The sequence below is a fragment of the Amblyomma maculatum genome, chromosome 3, assembly GCF_055883805.1.
Source record: "Amblyomma maculatum isolate TAMU_Amacu chromosome 3, ASM5588380v1, whole genome shotgun sequence".
Classification (NCBI taxonomy): domain Eukaryota; kingdom Metazoa; phylum Arthropoda; class Arachnida; order Ixodida; family Ixodidae; genus Amblyomma; species Amblyomma maculatum.
In genome coordinates, this window is record NC_139346.1 from 52,744,078 (window position 1) to 52,765,127 (window position 21,050).

The following is a 21,050-nucleotide window of genomic DNA, read 5'->3' on the forward strand; positions in this document are numbered from 1 at the left end:
CAAGAAGCATGGGCACAGGCTAAAGAGGGCTCGCATGGCATGCTTATACGAGACGAGCTGCTCGTCCATCGAGAACCAGTTGCTGGACACGAGTGTTGTCAATTGGTACTACCTTCGGAACGGCGCTCGGAGGTTTTAAGGTTGGCGCATGATTCAGCGTGGGCAGGGCGCCTGGGCGAACGTAAAACGCTTCAGAGAATAAAGGGGTCGTTTTACTGGCCAGGCTTAGCCAGAGATGTCAAGCAATACTGTCGTACGTGCCGTTCATGCCAGGTAAAGGCCCCTGCGCGCACTCTCGATCGTGTGCCGATCACACCCCTCTCTAGACCAGACAGCCCGTTTCAAGTCATCAACGTCGATTGCATAGGGCCAATTGAACCACCGTCTGCGCGAGGGCACCGTTACGCTTTGTGCGTTGTTGATGTTAACACTCGGTGGCCAGAGGTCGTATGCTTGCGCGCGCTGACAGCGAAGGCTACGTGCGAGGCGTTGCTACAGATCTTTGCACGCATGGGTATACCGGAAACGGTGTGCTGTGATCAAGGCACAAATTTCACGGCTCAGTTAACTAGAGAGATGCTGTCCAGGCTTGGAACATGCCCAAGGTTCTCCACGCCCCACCACCCGCAAAGCAATGGACTGGTTGAGCGCTGGAACGGTACCTTCAAATCCATGTTATTCCGTATTGTGGAGGAGCACGGCAAGGATTGGGACAAATTTGTTCCATTTTTGTTGTGGGCATACAGAGAGATACCTAACGAAACGACGGGCCGCTCTCCGTTTGAGCTGATGTACGGGAGGGTGCCAGTGGGGCCTCTTTCCATCTTGCAGAAGTCGTGGAGTGGGGACTGGTCCGTCCCGGACTCTCTAACAATCCCAGCTGAGGAATATCTTTCGGGGCTGCGCAAACGGTTAGCTGAGGCGCATGCAATAGCTGAAGGTAATTGCACAGATGCTCAGAGAAAGTACGCGAGTCGCTACAATCTCCGAGCGACGGATAAACAGTTCGAGGAAGGGGACGAAGTGTTGTGGCTGGAGAAGGAAGGCCAAGGCAAATTGATGGGAAGGTGGATAGGACCGGTCAAAGTTGTACAAAGGTTGCGGCCCTACAGTTACCTAATCGAGTTGGAAGGCGGCACACGTCGGGCTGTGCACGCCAACAAACTCCGAGCTTACCACGCACGCGTCAATGTTGTAGGCACAGTTTTCGAAGGGGACAGTGACTTCGGCGACGTGCCCACATTCCTAACACCGTCTGACGAAGGAAGTAGCGTGTCGGGCGAAGCTTTGAGCTACCTTACCACATCGCAACGGGAGGAGCTGGCCGCGGTGCTCGCTAAGCACGGACAAGTGTTTGGTAGTAAACCGGGCAAGTGCACCGCTGGAATGCACAGAATAAGGCTGAAGGCAGGATCTGAAGTGGTAGCCGGACATGCGTACAAGGTACCAATGGTGTTTCGGAAGGAAGAGGAAAGGCAGATTAACGAACTGTGTGAGTGGGGTCTGATTTTTCCGGTAGAGAGCGCCCATGCCCATCCCATAGTCTGTGTATCTAAGAAGGACGGCGGCATAAGGCTCTGCTGCGACTATCGCAGGCTCAACAGCATTACGGAACCGGACGCATTTCCCATGAGCATACCTTCGGAGCTTTTGTTTCTGGTGGCAAAGGCGCGTTACATCACCCTCATTGACATGCTGAGGGGATATTGGCAAATATCGTTAGATGAGCAGTCTCAAGCATTGACGGCGTTCGTAACGCCGGTCGGGCAATAAGCTTGGAAAGTGATGCCTTTCGGGCTTCGGAACGCTAGCTCCACGTTCCAGCGAATCATTAACGAGGTATTAGCACCACACAGAGAGTATTCCTGCGCTTACATTGATGATCTCGCCATATTCTCCGAGACGTGGGAGGATCATCTGAGGCACATCGACAATGTTCTAAGTTTCGCAGCAGCTGCGGGATTCACTGTGAATGCAGCTAAATGCCGATTCGCAATAGGGGAGGTAGAGTCTCTTGGTCACATAGTAGGATCGGGTAAGCAAAGCGTGAATCCTGCAAAGGTCAGCGCTATTGAGGAGATTTCCCCGCCACAGACGAAGCGGCAGCTGAGGAGTTTTCTCGGGTTGGCAAACTACTACAGACAGTATGTCCCTGACTACTCGCGTATTGTTCTCCCGTTGACTAACCTGACGAAAAGGAGGAACCCTCATCGGCTACCTTGGGACAGCGAGGCACAGAATGCGTTCGAGAGCATTAAAGAGTGTTTTGGACCCGCGACATCGCTGTATGCACCAGATCCTAGTAAGGAGTTTATACTATCCACCGATGCCTCCGACTACGCCATAGGAGCATGTCTCGCACAGTGCGACGAGGAGGGGAACGAACGCCCGATCGAATTTCTAAGCAAGAAGCTCAATCCGACCCAGACTCGGTGGGCCACAATCGAGAAGGAAGCCTACGCGATCATATGGGCACTGAGTAAGCTCGAGGCTTGGCTATTTGGTGCACAGGTGCGTGTGGTAACGGACCACAACCCCCTTAAGTACCTTACGCTTACCAGCCCGCATAGTGCCAAGCTAACTCGCTGGGCTCTCGCTCTCCAAAGGTTCAATCTTACAATCGAACGTAAAAAGGGCACTCAAAATGCCAACGCCGATGCTATGTCAAGGCTGGTGACGGCCAACTAAATGGAGCCTAGCGCACCGAGGGAAAGGTAAATAGCCTAGGAATGTTTTGGGCTTTGTCATTGCTTGTGGGCGCGGATGGCGGGGGGTAATGAACCTGACGCCAGCCGCGTCGCGGTGTTCGCTTGTGTGTTGTGTGTGGCTGCAGTATAAAGACTTATGCAGCACACTTGGTGGGGAGGTGTTATGCTCATCAACGCGACATACCACACCGTCGGCTTCTGGACTGGCGCCGGCTCGTCGAGAGCGCAGCTGCGGGGCGTGCATTTGAGAGCCGGAGCGCGGTGCGTGACTTTTCGTTCATTTCCCGTGACCCTGGATCGCGGATCGCCTGGCTGGCACGGATTTCAAGTCGCTGACGCAACCCCGCCCGTAAGACGACTCCGCGGATGTCCCGCGTCGGCAAGGCGAGCAGCACTATTCCGAACCAAAGATCATCCACGGTGTGTGGAGGTGTTTGTGTGTGTGCGAGCGCTGGGCTCTTGTGTAAAGGAGCCGCGGAGGCCAGGAAGCTCATTCCCACGGGACTCGGGCTGTCCGGCAAGGACGTACGTGACCACGGCGGCGGATTTGAACTCTGGAATGTGCACGCGTGATGCTGTGCGTACAGGATGACGGGAGTGAGGAGGAACTGTGCTGGAGCCTATTGGCCCCGCCCAGAGAGTTTACTGCGTCCCTATTGGCGCAATGATAGGGGCTTTGTTTAGGGAGTCTATTTAACGAGCTGTCAGGGGCAATTTCAGAAAGAGGAGAGACCAGTTACAATAAAGATGTTGTAAACCTGGTTTGACTCCGGGTAGTACTCCAAAGTGCCCAGCAGGTACAACTCAACAGACCGCCGGTCAGCGCAACGGAGCACGGCGGGTGAGAGGAGAACCCTTTCGAATGCCAGCAGCTGAACAGACCGTCGCCCTCTGGACGAGCACAGCGGGTGACAGCGTGGAGAGCGGCTTCGAAACATAACTGGGGCAGTCGACAGGATCTGCTGTGGCTGAACTGGAGTCTACGGGAACGACGACGGCGACACTACGAGCCTCGTCAACGACGACGCCTCACCGTGACAACCGCTTGGAAAGCCAATTCGTGAAGACGCTCCCAGCTTCTTGAATCCGGCGCAAGGGGACCCACCCCAAGGGACACCAGCGGCAGTCAGGCGAGTACCCCTTTGGCATCTGCGGGCGCATGCTATGTCAAAGCCCTGGGTTTTGAGGAGCGATTGCGCTAAGGCAGGAGGAAAAATGGCAGAGGGGGATCAGAGTGAAGAGTTGGCAGCCGCCGGCAAGGCAGGCGAAGCTGAGGTAGACTCCGCACTGGAGGCTACGTCGAAGCAGTTGGCACTACTGCAATTGCAACTAAAAATTGTAGAGGCTCAGAAAGAGAATCAAAAATTGATTCTAGAAACAGAGCGATTGCGTTATGGACAGAGCGTGGAGCTTAGCGACAGCGGCAGCACCGTCGCGGCGAATGCTGAAACAGATGAAGATAGAAGGCTAAAATACGCGAGCCTATTGAAAGGCGTCCTGGCACCAATGCCGAATCAAGATCAATTAGTGCCTGGATGGTTTGAGGAGGTGGAGGTGACCTTATGCTCGTACGACGTCCCGACCGAGTGGTGGGCCGGACTGGTTTTACCGAGGCTGAGCGAAAGGGAGCGAAGGCTCCTCGTACGGTTATCAGCAGACGAGAGGAAAAACTTCGCGTCTTTGAAAGACAAAATTCTTCGCGGACTACGACTGTCAGCCGCAGAATACAAGAGATTATTCTCGTCAAGCAGCAAAGAGGCAGGAGAAACCTGGGAACAGTTCTCCGTACGACTGGAGAATTATCTCGACTACTACCTAGACAGCTGTGAAGTGCGCACCGTCGGGGAGTTCAAACAGCTGACGGTGACAGACCGAATGAAGGAATGCTTAAGCGCCGATGCAAGAGCACACGTTGCTTTGAGTGAGAAAGAAGGTTTCCTCAAACCTAGTGACCTCGTAGAGCTCGCAGAGAACTTCGAAGAAAGTCGGAGGTGTAGCTCAGCGGTAGGACTAGCTGCGTCCGCAACGGCAAACCACCATGCCGAGAAGCGAACCGCTACGTCATCTCAATTGGGAGGCAGCACGGCTGAGAGGCGTCCCGGGCGACAGTGCTATAAATGTCACAAGAGAGGCCACTTTGCAAGACAATGCCCGAGAAAAGAAACGGCCTCAACAAAAGATGGAAGTAGCAGTCACAGAGGCGAAAGGCAGGTTGTTGCTTGAGTGGAAATTCCAGTTAGCGAGGAGATGGCGACAGGGAGTGACAGGCGACAGAACGAGGCCGGCGACAAACGTATTGTCACAATAGAGAGTACGGGTCAGCAGCTCAGAGCTTTGGTTGATTCGGGTGCCGATGTAACTGTCCTTCGTAAGTCACTTTGCCGCGAGTATGAAGGCACGGGGTCAACACTGAAACTGAGAGGAGCGTTTGGGAGTGAGGTAGTCGCCGAGCTGGCTTACGTGCCATTAAAGGCAACGGAGGGTGCTCCCCTAGTGTCGTTCAACCCGTCCGAACGAGGAGTGCTGTGTGCGCTTACCGATGAGCTAGTCGCAGGCGTAGATGCACTGATTACGCCAGATGACTACAATGAGCTTCTCGAGGAGAGAGCACTAACACCAGCAGATGAGTTAGTAGCTCTGGAATCAGATATAGATGAACCAGACGGACCAGATACGGGACACGCTGATGCTGTGGCGTGCGTCGTCGAGGCGGAGCCTGCTGCCAGCCAAACCGAAACGAACCAGACTGCAAGGCATCTGTTCCGGAACGCTCAGCTTGCCGATGAATCGCTAAAAGAAGCATGGGCACAGGCTAAAGAGGGCTCGCATGGCATGCTTATACGAGACGAGCTGCTCGTCCATCGAGAACCAGTTGCTGGACACGAGTGTTGTCAATTGGTACTACCTTCGGAACGGCGCTCGGAGGTTTTAAGGTTGGCGCATGATTCAGCGTGGGCAGGGCGCCTGGGCGAACGTAAAACGCTGCAGAGAATAAAGGGGTCGTTTTACTGGCCAGGCTTAACCAGAGATGTCAAGCAATACTGTCGTACGTGCCGTTCATGCCAGGTAAAGACCCCTGCGCGCACTCTCGATCGTGTGCCGATCACACCCCTCTCTAGACCAGACAGCCCGTTTCAAGTCATCAACGTCGATTGCATAGGGCCAATTGAACCACCGTCTGCGCGAGGGCACCGTTACGCTTTGTGCGTTGTTGATGTTAACACTCGGTGGCCAGAGGTCGTATGCTTGCGCGCGCTGACAGCGAAGGCTACGTGCGAGGCGTTGCTACAGATCTTTGCACGCATGGGTATACCTGAAACGGTGTGCTGTGATCAAGGCACAAATTTCACGGCTCAGTTAACTAGAGAGATGCTGTCCAGGCTTGGAACATGCCGAAGGTTCTCCACGCCCGACCACCCGCAAAGCAATGGACTGGTTGAGCGCTGGAACGGTACCTTCAAATCCATGTTATTCCGTATTGTGGAGGAGCACGGCAAGGATTGGGACAAATTTCTTCCATTTTTGTTGTGGGCATACAGAGAGATACCTAACGAAACGACGGGCCGCTCTCCGTTTGAGCTGATGTACGGGAGGGTGCCAGTGGGGCCTCTTTCCATCTTGCAGAAGTCGTGGAGTGGGGACTGGTCCGTCCCGGACTCTCTAACAATCCCAGCTGAGGAATATCTTTCGGGGCTGCGCAAACGGTTAGCTGAGGCGCATGCAATAGCTGAAGGTAATTGCACAGATGCTCAGAGAAAGTACGCGAGTCGCTACAATCTCCGAGCGACGGATAAACAGTTCGAGGAAGGGGACGAAGTGTTGTGGCTGGAGAAGGAAGGCCAAGGCAAATTGATGGGAAGGTGGATAGGACCGGTCAAAGTTGTACAAAGGTTGCGGCCCTACAGTTACCTAATCGAGTTGGAAGGCGGCACACGTCGGGCTGTGCACGCCAACAAACTCCGAGCTTACCACGCACGCGTCAATGTTGTAGGCACAGTTTTCGAAGGGGACAGTGACTTCGGCGACGTGCCCACATTCCCAACACCGTCTGACGAAGGAAGTAGCGTGTCGGGCGAAGCTTTGAGCTACCTTACCACATCGCAACGGGAGGAGCTGGCCGCGGTGCTCGCTAAGCACGGACAAGTGTTTGGTAGTAAACCGGGCAAGTGCACCGCTGGAATGCACAGAATAAGGCTGAAGGCAGGATCTGAAGTGGTAGCCGGACATGCGTACAAGGTACCAATGGTGTTTCGGAAGGAAGAGGGAAGGCAGATTAACGAACTGTGTGAGTGGGGTCTGATTTTTCCGGTAGAGAGCGCCCATGCCCATCCCATAGTCTGTGTATCTAAGAAGGACGGCGGCATAAGGCTCTGCTGCGACTATCGCAGGCTCAACAGCATTACGGAACCGGACGCATTTCCCATGAGCATACCTTCGGAGCTTTTGTTTCTGGTGGCAAAGGCGCGTTACATCACCCTCATTGACATGCTGAGGGGATATTGGCAAATATCGTTAGATGAGCAGTCTCAAGCATTGACGGCGTTCGTAACGCCGGTCGGGCAATAAGCTTGGAAAGTGATGCCTTTCGGGCTTCGGAACGCTAGCTCCACGTTCCAGCGAATCATTAACGAGGTATTAGCACCACACAGAGAGTATTCCTGCGCTTACATTGATGATCTCGCCATATTCTCCGAGACGTGGGAGGATCATCTGAGGCACATCGACAATGTTCTAAGTTCCGTAGCAGCTGCGGGATTCACTGTGAATGCAGCTAAATGCCGATTCGCAATAGGGGAGGTAGAGTCTCTTAGTCACATAGTAGGATCGGGTAGCAAAGCGTGAATCCTGCAAAGGTCAGCGCTATTGAGGGGATTTCCCCGCCACAGACGAAGCGGCAGCTGAGGAGTTTTCTCGGGTTTGCAAACTACTACAGACAGTATGTCCCTGACTACTCGCGTATTGTTCTCCCGTTGACTAACCTGAAGAAAAGGAGGAACCCTCATCGGCTACCTTGGGACAGCGAGGCACAGAATGCGTTCGAGAGCATTGAAGAGTGTTTAGGACGCGCGACATCGCTGTATGCACCAGATCCTAGTAAGGAGTTTATACTATCCACCGATGCCTCCGACTACGCCATAGGAGCATGTCTCGCACAGTGCGACGAGGAGGGGAACGAACGCCCGATCGAATTTCTAAGCAAGAAGCTCAATCCGACCCAGACTCGGTGGGCCACAATCGAGAAGGAAGCCTACGCGATCATATGGGCACTGAGTAAGCTCGAGGCTTGGCTATTTGGTGCACAGGTGCGTGTGGTAACGGACCACAACCCCCTTAAGTACCTTACGCTTACCAGCCCGCATAGTGCCAAGCTAACTCGCTGGGCTCTCGCTCTCCAAAGGTTCAATCTTACAATCGAACGTAAAAAGGGCACTCAAAATGCCAACGCCGATGCTATGTCAAGGCTGGTGGCGGCCAACTAAATGGAGCCTAGCGCACTGAGGGAAAGGTAAATGGCCTAGGAATGTTTTGGGCTTTGTCATTGCGTGTGGGTGCGGATGGCGGGGGGTAATGAACCTGACGCCAGCCGCGTCGCGTTGTTCGCTTGTGTGTTGTGTGTGGCTGCAGTATAAAGACTTATGCAGCACACTTGGTGGGGAGGTGTTATGCTCATCAACGCGACATACCACACCGTCGGCTTCTGGACTGGCGCCGGCTCGTCGAGAGCGCAGCTGCGGGGCGTGCACTTGAGAGCCGGAGCGCGGTGCGTGACTTTTCGTTCATTTCCCGTGACCCTGGAACGCGGATCGCCTGGCTGGCACGGATTTCAAGTCGCCGACGCAACCCCGCCCGCAAGACGACTCCGCGGATGTCCCGCGTCGGCAAGGCGAGCAGCACTATTCCGAACCAAAGATCATCCACGGTGTGTGGAGGTGTTTGTGTGTGTGCGAGCGCTGGGCTCTTGTGTAAAGGAGCCGCGGAGGCCAGGAAGCTCATTCCCACGGGACTCGGGCTGTCCGGCAAGGACGTACGTGACCACGGCGGCGGATTTGAACTCTGGAATGTGCACGCGTGATGCTGTGCGTACAGGATGACGGGAGTGAGGAGGAACTGTGCTGGAGCCTATTGGCCCCGCCCAGAGAGTTTACTGCGTCCCTATTGGCGCAATGATAGGGGCTTTGTTTAGGGAGTCTATTTAACGAGCTGTCAGGGGCAATTTCAGAAAGAGGAGAGACCAGTTACAATAAAGATGTTGTAAACCTGGTTTGACTCCGGGTAGTACTCCAAAGTGCCCAGCAGGTACAACTCAACAGACCGCCGGTCAGCGCAACCGAGCACGGCGGGTGAGTGGAGAACCCTTTCGAATGCCAGCAGCTGAACAGACCGTCGCCCTCTGGACGAGCACGGCGGGTGACAGCGTGGAGAGCGGCTTCGAAACATAACTAATGCATAGCGGGATTCGCGCTACAATCAGAGCATGTACAAATACTGGCTTATGCCGACGACATCGCTGTCTTTTGTGCAAATAGAGAAAGTATTTGTGAGATGACGAATGTAGTACAGAAATTTTGCAGCTGCACAGGTGCCCAGATAAACTGGGAAAAAAGCTGCGGTTTCTGGCATGGTAGCTGGAAGGTCACACCCGAACACTGTTCTCAGATGCGCTGGTCAACCACTCCAGCATTGTATCTAGGAGTGCTCCTTGATTCTTACCGGGACCCAGATCCGTACTGACATGACCAAGCATCGAGGGCCGAGGAAAAAAGTGATGCGTGGCAAGGAAGGCAGTTGTCCATGTTCTCGCGTGCCACTATATTTAATCTGTTCCTTACTGGTAAAGTGTGGTACGTGATGAATGTGCTCAGTGCATCGAGGACAAACATAAAAAACCACCATTTTTTGCAGTTTTCATTTGGGCGTCGACCAGGGAAAGGACGAGCCGAACAAATTTGTTTCTTTCCGTACAAAAAGGAGGGCTTGGTCTGGCGCATTTATTTTCGCGACAAGTTGTCTCACGTTTCATGTACCTTCGTGACCAAAATGATGTCTTCCTCAGAACAGTAATCCAAGTTCGGCTTGGTCGACTCCTTCCTAATTTTCTTGTCAGTTTGTGTCTCAATGTAGGTGGTACAGTAAGAGGGCACTTGCGAGAAGTGGTGCTCGCGTACAGATTGCTGCATGTGCGCTTTTCCATGGAGTATTTGCGCAATGTTAAGCAGAAACAACTGTATGCGAACCTCGTGGACACAATGCTTCCTGTACCGATAAACCGTTTGTAGCACTGTCCAGGCCCAGGAGATGATGCACTCAAGAGTTAAGAAGATGTCAATATCACCATCAGTCAAATCATTTTTCTTTAAACTCCACACTAGCACATTATCAGTCAAAACATGGATGCACGCTGAAGGCCTGTTCGTCCCTTGGTGAACAAACTGTTTCTTGTGTAGCAGACCAGAGACGATAGAACACGCGTTTTTGGACTGTTGGAATGCCATTTTTTCTGGGATGTGCTTCAGAAAACTTAAAAAAAAGAGCTACCTCTAGATGCATATGGCATACGATTTTTGCCTTTTCCTAATACAGAGGAGTTTCCCTTTGATACAATAATGCTCCTGGGCCTCCACAGCTTGTTGAAAACCAGAATGCAGTTTCACAAGGCAGATATGCAAGTCAGTCCTGTACGAGAACATTTCATACAGAGTCTTGTGCGGTTCAGGGAAGTGCATATGACACTCCCCGAGCAGCCACAATGGATTCATGTGCTTGACAGTTTGGTAAAACTGAAAAAGTTTTAACCGCCGTGTCACGCGAAAGTGTGCGGGCATGTTTTATTGTTCATCGTCTTGTTTTGTATGTCCAAGTCGGCAATAAAGAAAAAAAAGCGCGGCGTAGCCGAGCGGTTAGCGCCGAACGTTACGGAGCAAGCTGTGGCGAGTTCGAATCACATCGCTACTGGCGGTGTAGGGTAGGGCGGTGTAGGGCACATGCTTGTTAAAGGAAAAACGTGCGTGCTTTTTAACCCCGAAATGCAAGAAGTAAGACTTAAAGTGCACTGGTACAGGTTCAACGTAAGCAACGATATGTTGAAACGCGCGTTTGCCGTATACGACGAAGTGAAGTACATAACGACAAATGGAAGACCGGCGGTTTTCAAAACGCTGACTCGACCGCCCGAGTTGCTCGGCTGATACTTCGTGAAGGTCAAAGCCTGGATCGCATACCACATCATTTGCGTATCGGGAACGCCACCGTTTTAGTCGTCGTCCCAGGGCGGACGCCGATATGCCTGCGCTGCCACAAGACTGGCCACATCCTGCGTGACTGCAGTGTACCCAAATGCAATGAGTGCCATGCTTTTGGGCACGAAGAGGCGGAGTGCACGAGATCGTATGCCCGAGCTGCTGTAAGAGGAACGTTCGGCGATAACAGCGATCTGCACATGGTTGAGGATGAAGCGAAGAAGGCAGCCTCGAACGCAGTGGTTGATAAACAAACTGACGCAGTGCAGAGCAATGGAGAGGGATGCGCTGAAGGGACTCCTGCATCAAAGTTTTCGCAAGTTCCGCGACCTATAGAGGGCGCCAAAGGAAATCGAATATGGCTGCCTGAAGGGTGATCTGGCCAGTTGGTGGAAGCGCTGCGCTGGCAGTGGCTCTGTTAACATTATGGTAGTGTTGTGCTGCTTTGTCGAGAAAGATATCAATGTAGGCTCTGTCACCTTCCAAACGTTTTGTGCATGTACATTTCAAGTGCAGTAGAAACCACCCGACGAACAGGTGGCTGGTCCGGTATGCAAAGCATTTGATTACGGAAGGCTTGGAGCGAAGCTGCGACATGTACTAAGGCAGCTCTAATTGCGAGAAGAAAAGTGGCAGACAACGTGCGCCGAGAGCAAGAGGGATACCCAGAATCTCTGTGGCTGTTATCCTATTCATGGTACTCATTTGAACATGAAGTGCACGTTCACGCCATTATAGGCCTCGTATTCAGTTGCCCCTCTTTTCACCATAGTGGCAGTGATGGTCTGCAGGGATCATTTCCTTTGGAGCGCCACTGGTAGGTATCGACTTGGAATGAAAGTATTTTGCAGCAGTGGTCGCTTGATAGTCAGCGTAATTTCGACTTTAAAGCGAGAATAGCTACAACTTTCTGGGTACCACGAAGGCTATACTACTGCCAATGGATGTCACCTCACGTCGTCGTAAAATTCAGATAATTACTCCACATTTAGGGTGCATCTGGTATTTCCTAACTGCAAGACAAGAAATAGCGTGGGAAACATACATTTGAGTTCTTACAAAGCACCTGCACGGTCTTGCAGCTACGGTTGCTGAAAAAAAAAAATGTTGCGCTCAAGGGTAGTTCACAGTTTACTTACAGTCACGAGTACAGAAAACTGGGCGAGTTGGATTGGATTCATCTTAAAGCAGCGCGAAACACAAGACTAAAAAGAACAGGAGACGACACGAGCGCTTATCAATATCACTATCAATATATCGCTTATCAATATTGACACATGCCATTCATAGAAGACGAAGATTTGAACGGGCGATTCGGAGAAGGCGACGAAGCAAAAACGGTGCTCCGCTTTCGTGCTGACCTGACTAGGTGTTCTTCGGTGCCAGAGTGCTAGAGCGCCATCTGTGTAACGTTACGTTACAAATCTGGTGGAGATGCTGGATAGATTGGCGGAGGAAAGTAGCGAGGCTGCATACGGCTCCATGCGAGGTCCTCCATGCGAGGACCCTGCGGCTCCATTGCTGGAGCTGCGGCATTGATACTACGGTCCGGCGGGGGAGCCTTACTTAGGACGGATGCGTAGGTGGGCCTCGCGTCGAACGTCTGGTGGGGAACGCGCTGCTGGGGAACGTCAGCAACTTGCTGAGCTGCCATACGCACCTCGTCCCGGACGACTTCAGCCAATGAAGGAAACGATGCCGTGTTGCAAGGCATCCGGAGCGCTTGCAGTTCCTCCCGCACGACAGAACGGATGAGATTGCGTAGTGCGTCCATGTCACTGCCGACATGCACAGGGGGTGCGTCGGACCTAATGATGTTCACGTCACGGTTGTATTGACGGGCTCGGTGTTGCAGCGTTGTCTCCATGGTCGCTGCCTCGCTGAGAAACTCCGCCACAGTGCGTGGTGGACTGCGCACCAGTCCCACGAAAAGTTCTTGTTTAACGCCCCGCATCAGGTGACGAAGCTTCTTATCTTCTGGCATTTGAGGGTCTGCACGCTTGAAAAGGCGTGTCATGTCCTCAAAGAACATACGCACACTCATTCTGACGCTGAATGCGCGAGTGTAGCGCAGCTTCTGCTCGCTCCCGGCGGTCAGCGCTAGGAAACGTGGCTTTAAAATCCCGACAGAATGCTGCCCAGGATGGGAAGGCAGCCTCATGGTTTTCAAACCATGTCCATGCCGACTCTTCAAGAGCGAAGTACACATTGTGGAGCTTGCGCTCATCAGTCCACCCGTTGTAACGAGCGACTTGCTCGTAGGTCTCAAGCCAGTCCTCGGCATCCTCGAACACGTCTCCATGAAACGAGAGGGGTGTTCTCGACTGATGACACAGAATGTGGGTGGGAAGCCTGCTCTCAGATGTCATTGCAGCAGGTTCTACGGCCGTCTGAAAATGCGTCGTCCTGGTAGCGGCCGGAAGAGGTCCTAATTCAGGGGGCTCTCCACGTAGGCGGCGGCCGAGGCGTTGATGTACGGGGGTAAGCTCCGTAGTGACAGGTTGATTATGCAGGACTGGATTGATACCCGGCAATTCCTCCACCAGATCCTCCTCCTCCACCGTTACAATATCACTGTTCCATGTTGATGCACTATATAAAATAATCGCCGGTGAAATGCGTACCAAGGACTGTTACAGCCGTGATCCGAAGTTTTTCGATGCTAACCCTGATTACGCGAGAAATCTCAAATAGCTCAGGCTAGCAGTGACGATCAAAGGAGTGCAAAAGCAATAAGCAGTACTAGTCATGTCGATAGCGTCTTTATTCTTCGGGCCAATTCTTCTCACGCTGCTTAAAATGTTCATCATTATGCAAATTCATGTATGCATATACTTTCAAGTTTCATGTCGTTTTTGGTCGCACAGTTCGCATGCTGGGCGAAAGAAAGAAAATTGAAACTCGGCAACTGAATTTCCTGTGCAATTTATATTGTGCGCTTTATACGCATGCGTGGACGTTATAATAACATGAGGTTATATAAACAACAGCAGTCACAACAAAAAGCATAGATGTTGGGCGGAGGCTTGCAAGAAGCGCGTACGTCGCGCGTCCTCCGCCGCTACCACCCTTCGGGCGTTTCCAGAAGTAGCCGCGTGGCGGCGACACCGTATGTGGAACTTGCGATTAGTCCACCAGATTCGGATACCACGAGCAGTACTACCGGTTCGCCGCGAGTTGCCCTGAACTCTATTGAAAAAGACAGTATGACAGCTATGGACTTTGATTTGGCGACGGCTAAACTGCGTCATCATGAGGTGACTAGAGAGAATCAGGAGCAGCTACCGCGGCGTCTAGAACGTCAGTGGTGCGTCGCCGATGTTACGAAGCAGCGCGTCACGAGAGGGACACGATCATCGTCGCTTCCTCGCGGCGACAACCCGGAATCCTAAACAATGGCGGGACGGCACTCATGGCGCGGCGCTGTGCGTGCAAATGTAAGCGCCATACTGGCGTCCTGGCCTTGCTAAGCGATGGCGTCGCTTGAAAGGAGCATTCTAGTAGCAACACTCAATATCAGGGGTCTGTTCTCCAGAAGGAGGCAAAACCAACTGTTGCGACTAGTTACAGAGCAGGAACTAGATACTGTACCGGTGCAGGAGACAAAAATTGAGAGTCAAGACCATACCGACAGTATGGTGCGCCCTTTCAGCAGTCGATATGATGTTTGCGTGCGTAATGCGGTAGGGACTTTTGCAGGTTGTATGCCTTTGATTCGCCAATCGTTGGGTGCGGTTGTGGAAAGCGTTGTGACCACTGATAGCGGTCGTTGGGTTATCTGTGACATCACATTAGCTGGTTTGAAGTGGCGCATTATCTGTATTTGCGCGCACACTAATTCGGATGAGAGGCGAAAACGTTTTGAGAATATCGGCTATTACTGTGAAACAGAACGTATTGTCGTTTTACTTGGTGATTTCAACTGCGTATGCACGGCCCGAGACAAGACCAGTACTAGGCCTTTCCGAGATGCGAGTACTGCCTGTCTGAGTTACATTATTGAGCAATGCCATCTTGATGATGTGGGCGATTGCATCGGAAACGCTACTGGAGCGCTTTTCACTCATTTCCAGGGAAGAAGCCACGCACGTTTGGATAGGGCATACGTATCTGCCGAACTATATTACCATACTGCTGTGAATACTGCGTAGTGCCGTTTAGTGACCACTGTCTTGTTGTCTTTGGGATCGGAAAAAGAAATCGAAAACGAACCAAATTTGTATGGGAAAATTTGAAACTTAATGAGAGGCTTCTGAAAGACGATAGTTTTGTGGGACAAGTAGTGTCAGCATTAAATGAGATTAAAATTGGCAGTATTAAAGCTCAAGGGGAAAAATGGGAGAGATTTAAACATGAAATAAAGATGAATGCGATTGAACGTTCGTGTGCTATAAAACAGCAAGAAAAGGCGCTTAGAAACGACCTCACGTTTCGACTGTCGCAAGAGTGCAAGCAGCAGGGCTCGTGCTTGGAAGAAATCCGCTCTGTCAAGCTAAAATTGGAGGCAATAGAAACGGAGAGATATCAAGGTGCGATGGTGAGGGCGACGGCACAGCGCCTGATAGCGGGCGAAATGCCCACAAAACGTGCTCTTGGGTTAGAAATGAAGCACGCCAGCAAGAATAGCATGTCATAAATAGAATGGGATGGTGAAGTCTATTCAGATAAATCGAATATAGAAAGGGCCTTCTATGAATACTACAGCGGACTTTTTAGTCACACAGAAGGTAAAGTCGGACAATTCAAGTCCAGTTTCCTTTCTCTTATGCCAAGACTGGATGACGAAACAAAAAAACGTTTAGAGCTGCCAATCACCGAAGGAGAAGTAAATAAAGCCATAGAAGACCTCAACCCTGGAAAATCTCCAGGACCAGACGGGCTTGCAGCCGCCCTTTATAAAGAATTCAAAGACGATTTCGCCCCAGTTTTTACTACATTATTTAATGAGGTCTATGACAGAGATATGCTTTCCCCGTCTTTTCTAACAGCCCATGCAATTTTAATACCAAAAAATGTTGACGAAGCCAAGCTTAAACAAGTTACCACTTACAGACCAATATCCTTGACGAACACAGATTATAAGGTCTTCATGAAAATTCTTGCTAAAGAGCTTAAAACTGTAATGGAAGAATTAGTAGGACCGCATCAGACCTGCAGCAATAAAGGCCGAACCATATATACTAATATCCACAAGGCCAGGTCTGTGCTGGAGTGTTGCGACGCCTTGCATGAGAGTGTTGCCATGCTCCAGCTTGACCTAGAGAAAGCTTTCGACAAGGTGCCGCATGATGTCTTGTTATCAATTTTAGAGCATGCAAATGTGGGCTCAGTTATTTATAAAGTAGTCGCAATGGCGTACAGAGGGTGCACTACGCGCCTGATAGTAAATAAGAAGGTGGGTGAGCGCATCCAAGTGCAACGCTCTGTGCGTAAAGGCTGTACCTTGTCGCCATTGCTTTTCTGCTTGTATATTGAACCATTTTGTCTGAGCATTATCGAGAGCACCAGTATCTGAGGTTTTCGTTTGCATGCAGCAGAGGTACGCATACTTGCGTATGCCAATCACAATGCCGTCTTCTGTACCGACTACGAAAGCATTCGCAGTGTTGTCAAATTGGTGAAGGACTTTTGTTTTATTAGTGAGTGCGGTGAACTGGAATAAGTGTCTGGGATTCTGGCATGGAGAGTGGCACACAACCCCTGCGAATTTCGGGAACATGCCTTGGGTAACAACCCCAGTGAAGTATTTAGGAGTGCCACTTGAAAACTACCGATACAGTGAGCCATATTGGAACCAGCAGGTTTTTGAAGTACGTGAGAAGGCTGAGAGACTAAAAGGATTCGGTTGGTCTATATTTGCACGTGCTACGATTTGTAATTTATTTCTTGTTACGAAGATATGGTACGTGTTACAAGTACTGCATTGTTCTCGTGTGAATGTGCAGAGATTTAACCGTATGTTCGCCATTTTTGTGTGGGGAAGTACTTGGGAATGCACCCGCCGAACCAGCTTGTTTCATCGCGTCCGCTCGGGAGGAGTTGGTTTGGCGCATTTGTATTTGCGCCAATTGGTTAACCGTTTTATGTTTTTTCGTGATACAAAGGACCCATTTTTACGAACTGTGTGTCAGGTTTGATTAAACAGAGTGCTACCAAAATTTGTTGCAAGTTCAGCGAGCATGCAAGGGAGGATTTTCGGAATCCTTAAAGAAGTGTACATGTCATGTCTTGTATTGCAAGCCCGTTTTTTGTTTGAATATTTATCAACTGTGACGCGAAAGAAACTTTACAAGGACTTTTGCGATGTCTTTCTCTCGATGCCATTGTACAGATCATTGTACTGTGCAGGTTCATGGAAGTCAGTCCTTAAATGAGTAAAAAATATGGCTGTACCAGGGGGAACAAAAATTTTCTTTTTCAAACTCCATAGCAATACACTGGAAGTTAAGACTTATTTAGAAATGAAATTTTTTTTTGTGCCTTGGGGAAATCACTGCTTCATATGCCGGAAACCGGAAACTCGAACACGTTTTCTTAGACTTTTGGGAAGCCTTTTTCTTTTGGGACATTCTACAACGAACAATTAAAAAAGACCTACCCATGGATGCTTTCGGAATTCGATTTTTACCAATTGAAGATTATGATGGGCTACCGCTGGACATGATCATGTTATTGGGCCTGCACAGTATCTGGCGATCCAGAATGGCTTTCAGGCATGCAGACGTTGATGCGAGGAAAATACGGCAGTATTTTCTCGAAGCCGTTGCCAGTGTTATTGAAGTTCTCAAGACACAAGACGAAGTGCATGAGTGGCGTTCGAGGATGGAAGTGTTGCTGCAAGTGACTGATTTGTAATGGATCACGCAGCCCAAATCGCGTGGTTTTAGCCCATGTAGTGTATTTGTCGCGTAATATTCCCTCTCTCTGTGTGTGTATGTGTGATGTTCTATATGTGTAAAATCTGATAATAAATTAGGCAATAAAGAAAAAAAAAGGCGGTGTAGCCGAGCGATTAGCGCCGAACGTTACGGAGCAAGCTGTGGCGAGTTCGAATCCTGCCGCTACTGGCGGTTTTCTCTTTTTCTACAAATCAATTTTTTTACCTTTTGTAATGTATTTGTGGTGCTTCGTTATTTTCAGTTTTTACTTTTTACACGAGGCCTTTTTTTCGCCGGGCGACCAGCGCAATATATCGACACTCTCTTTGGTATGAGCGGCAAGTATGTCCCTTTTGTTTACGATGCCTGGAAATAGCACGTTGAAGGTCTTGTTGCCGCAGTATGTTGGTCAGATGTGCCATGATTTAGTGAACAATTGAATGATAATGCGTTTTTCCTTCGGTACTTAGCATATGTATGCTTTTCGTGGCGTACGTAGCTGCAGTCGAGCGGTCAGGTCAGGGTTAACGGGAGCTCGCAGTCGCAGAGGCGACGGCGGCGATATGCTGGCTCAGAAGTGTAAACGAAGGAGCGTGTCGGCGGCAGCGGATTTCGCTCGCTCGCGCCTCTGAATGCTCAAATGTGAACGAGCCAGGCGCATCTGCTGCTCCAAGCTCGTAATTCAGGCGCTGCAGTTCCAAACTTGAAACTATCCGAGTGCGCACGAAATGCCTGAGCCGAAACATAACCGAAACGGAAGTGGGCGCCTGTTGCGCCTCCAAGTATATTTTTGTATTTGCCTTGCAACGTTTACGCTGTCTTTTCCCGTCGTTTACGTATGATAAAAGCATGTTATCATATTCGAGACAAAGCCTACTACCGCATTCAAACATGCAACGTAATTCGCATTTGTCAGCCTCCGGGATCCCTAGCGCGTCACGTGATTTGTAGTTTCAAGTTTCGGTTGTGGGGGCGATACCTGTATTTCTGTTCTTCCTCTTTACTACCTTATAACAGCTCTGTTTTCAGTAAGAGTGGTTTTTTTTTGTAATCAGGAATTGGCATTCTATCGGTGCAAGCCCACTTCAGTTTTCTTTTTAGTGTCTCTTTAAAGGATGATCTTTAGTTTCCCCAATGTTGTAGCACCCTACACAGATAGGGCGTGACAGGGGAATAATGAAGCAGGCCAAAGAAGCTTCCGCCGTTGCTATCGCAATTCAACTAGTGTTAACCACAGTTAAACCACAACTATTTTTTTCTTGATGTTGGGTATTGAAAAAAGCAATGCTCAGTTTAATTTGCCGGGATAGAACGAAATCGCTGACACGCACACACCTAATAAGGTCAAGATCACTTGAAAATTAACGCCTGGCTACAGTGATCTTGGCTTTACCTATAGCGTAGCGAAGTTTTCACTTAAAAAACTACACGGATGTGCCTCGCAACAGCCTTCGTCTGTCAACGAAGCGGTGGAGAGTTTAATTATGGTGGGCACTCTAACGTTAGAGATGCCCCGATCGCAATGAGCCTCTGCCAGAAAGGCCGAAATACCCTAGTTTCCCAGCCTCGTAGGGCACGGCGCAGCCACCCTACTGATATCGGTGCATGTTCGTGGTCTCCAGGTGGTCTAAAATATTTTGACGCCTTACACTAGGCCCCTCTTTCTCTTGAAATCCTTACATTCCTTCCTTCTCTTTAGGTGTGGGCAGGTGTTCACACAGAAAAGTAACAGTTGCTGCACCTTTTCGAATTTATCAACCATATAAATTGCATTGTTAACCTTATGCAGCCTGCTTGGTTTCACCTTGATCTGGTTTCAAGGTCGGTGTTTCGTAGTGAGACGAAACTCTCGGTTGACATAGAGTAGTAGAGCTTTACCCTATTGCAAAAACCAGTGCCACTGGGTGCCAGCGCCCCAGCGCCATACCTGATTATGGTCCCAGTATGACGCTGGAAACTGGGCGCACTGTGACGCGGCATACTGCGACGCTCCGCACTGGCGGCACTGATCGCCCAGAGAAAAAAAGGCGTGGGATAAATATTCAAAAGTAACGAAACAAGTTAGGTACATAAGAAAAACCTAAAAAAATTAAAAAAAAAATTTGTGCACCAAGCGCGCCTCGAACTACGTCCCTAGGTTCTTATCAATCACTAGCTCAGCACGCTAACCACTCGGCCATGCCGAGTTTTTTTTTTTCTTTATTGCCGACTTTGTGATTTGAAAGCGAATTCAGAAATACAGTGCATAAAACGCGTAAGCCAGGCTTTGGCAAACACGGATTAAATTTCTCTCAGCGACACCAAAACATCAAGCAAGGTAATCCATTCTGGTGGATCAGGGAGTGCTCGGTAACACTCTCTTAGTGAAACGACACTTTCAACAAAATGCTCGCGAACAGGATGCACGACAAGATCAGCATGTTCAAATTGCATCCTCGTTTTCCATATTGAGTGCAGGCTCAGAAGCATAATCAAATCATATGATATATCCTGTGATGTTTCTATCGGCAAGAACCTTATTCCATATAGATCGAGTGGTAACTGTTTCTTAAGCGTGCGCTGTAATACATCCCAGTGAAATACGCCGAGAACCAGATTTTTTGAAACATGGCTGCGTTTTATATCATGACCCGCATTTATAAGGTTCGGACTTCATGTTTCGCAGTCTACAGGCCCATTGCTACCGCTGTAACAATTGCAACTTCTTGATCATTTTTGCTTGCTGTCTGCTCTCACGACTTGCAACTAATGTTCTGGTTGCCTGTGCGCGCTATTTTGTGCACTGGAATCATTTTAACATGTGGAGTTTGACATGGCCGGCAAATTTACCAGCGCCGGCTCTTGGGTGGTGCTCTGCTACCGTGGGCGTAATTTTCTCTGAATACGGAGCTTTAGTAGAAGCCTTCAAGGAAAAAAGTGCGACCGAGCTTCAATACCGGCAAGCACCGCAGCGATGACCGTAATTGCGTGTAACTAAACCTTATTTGTATGTAAACATTGCGGGAAGCGTTGCGATGACTGAGGGCTCGGCTGCTTGATACGCAGAGTAAGAAGGAGCGCAAAAGCTTGAGAAACACGCCAAATATTATGTATTACAAGCGTTGTATGTTGTTGCTTTTTCTCTCATGGGCCCATCGCTCGGTAAACTACTCTCTTCCTGGTTTTAGTTTTTCTTTCCGCTGTTTATACTGGGCCGTGGTGCAGGCTACGCTCGCCTGCGATTGAGC

At 50.2% G+C, this 21,050-nt stretch overlaps 1 protein-coding gene across 1 annotated transcript in view; it reads right to left on the minus strand.

Annotated features, from left to right (window-relative positions):
* The window catches only part of LOC146194765 (monocarboxylate transporter 13-like), an 80,909-nt gene that overhangs the window by 41,187 nt on the left and 18,672 nt on the right, over positions 1-21,050 (minus strand). The window lies entirely within an intron of this gene.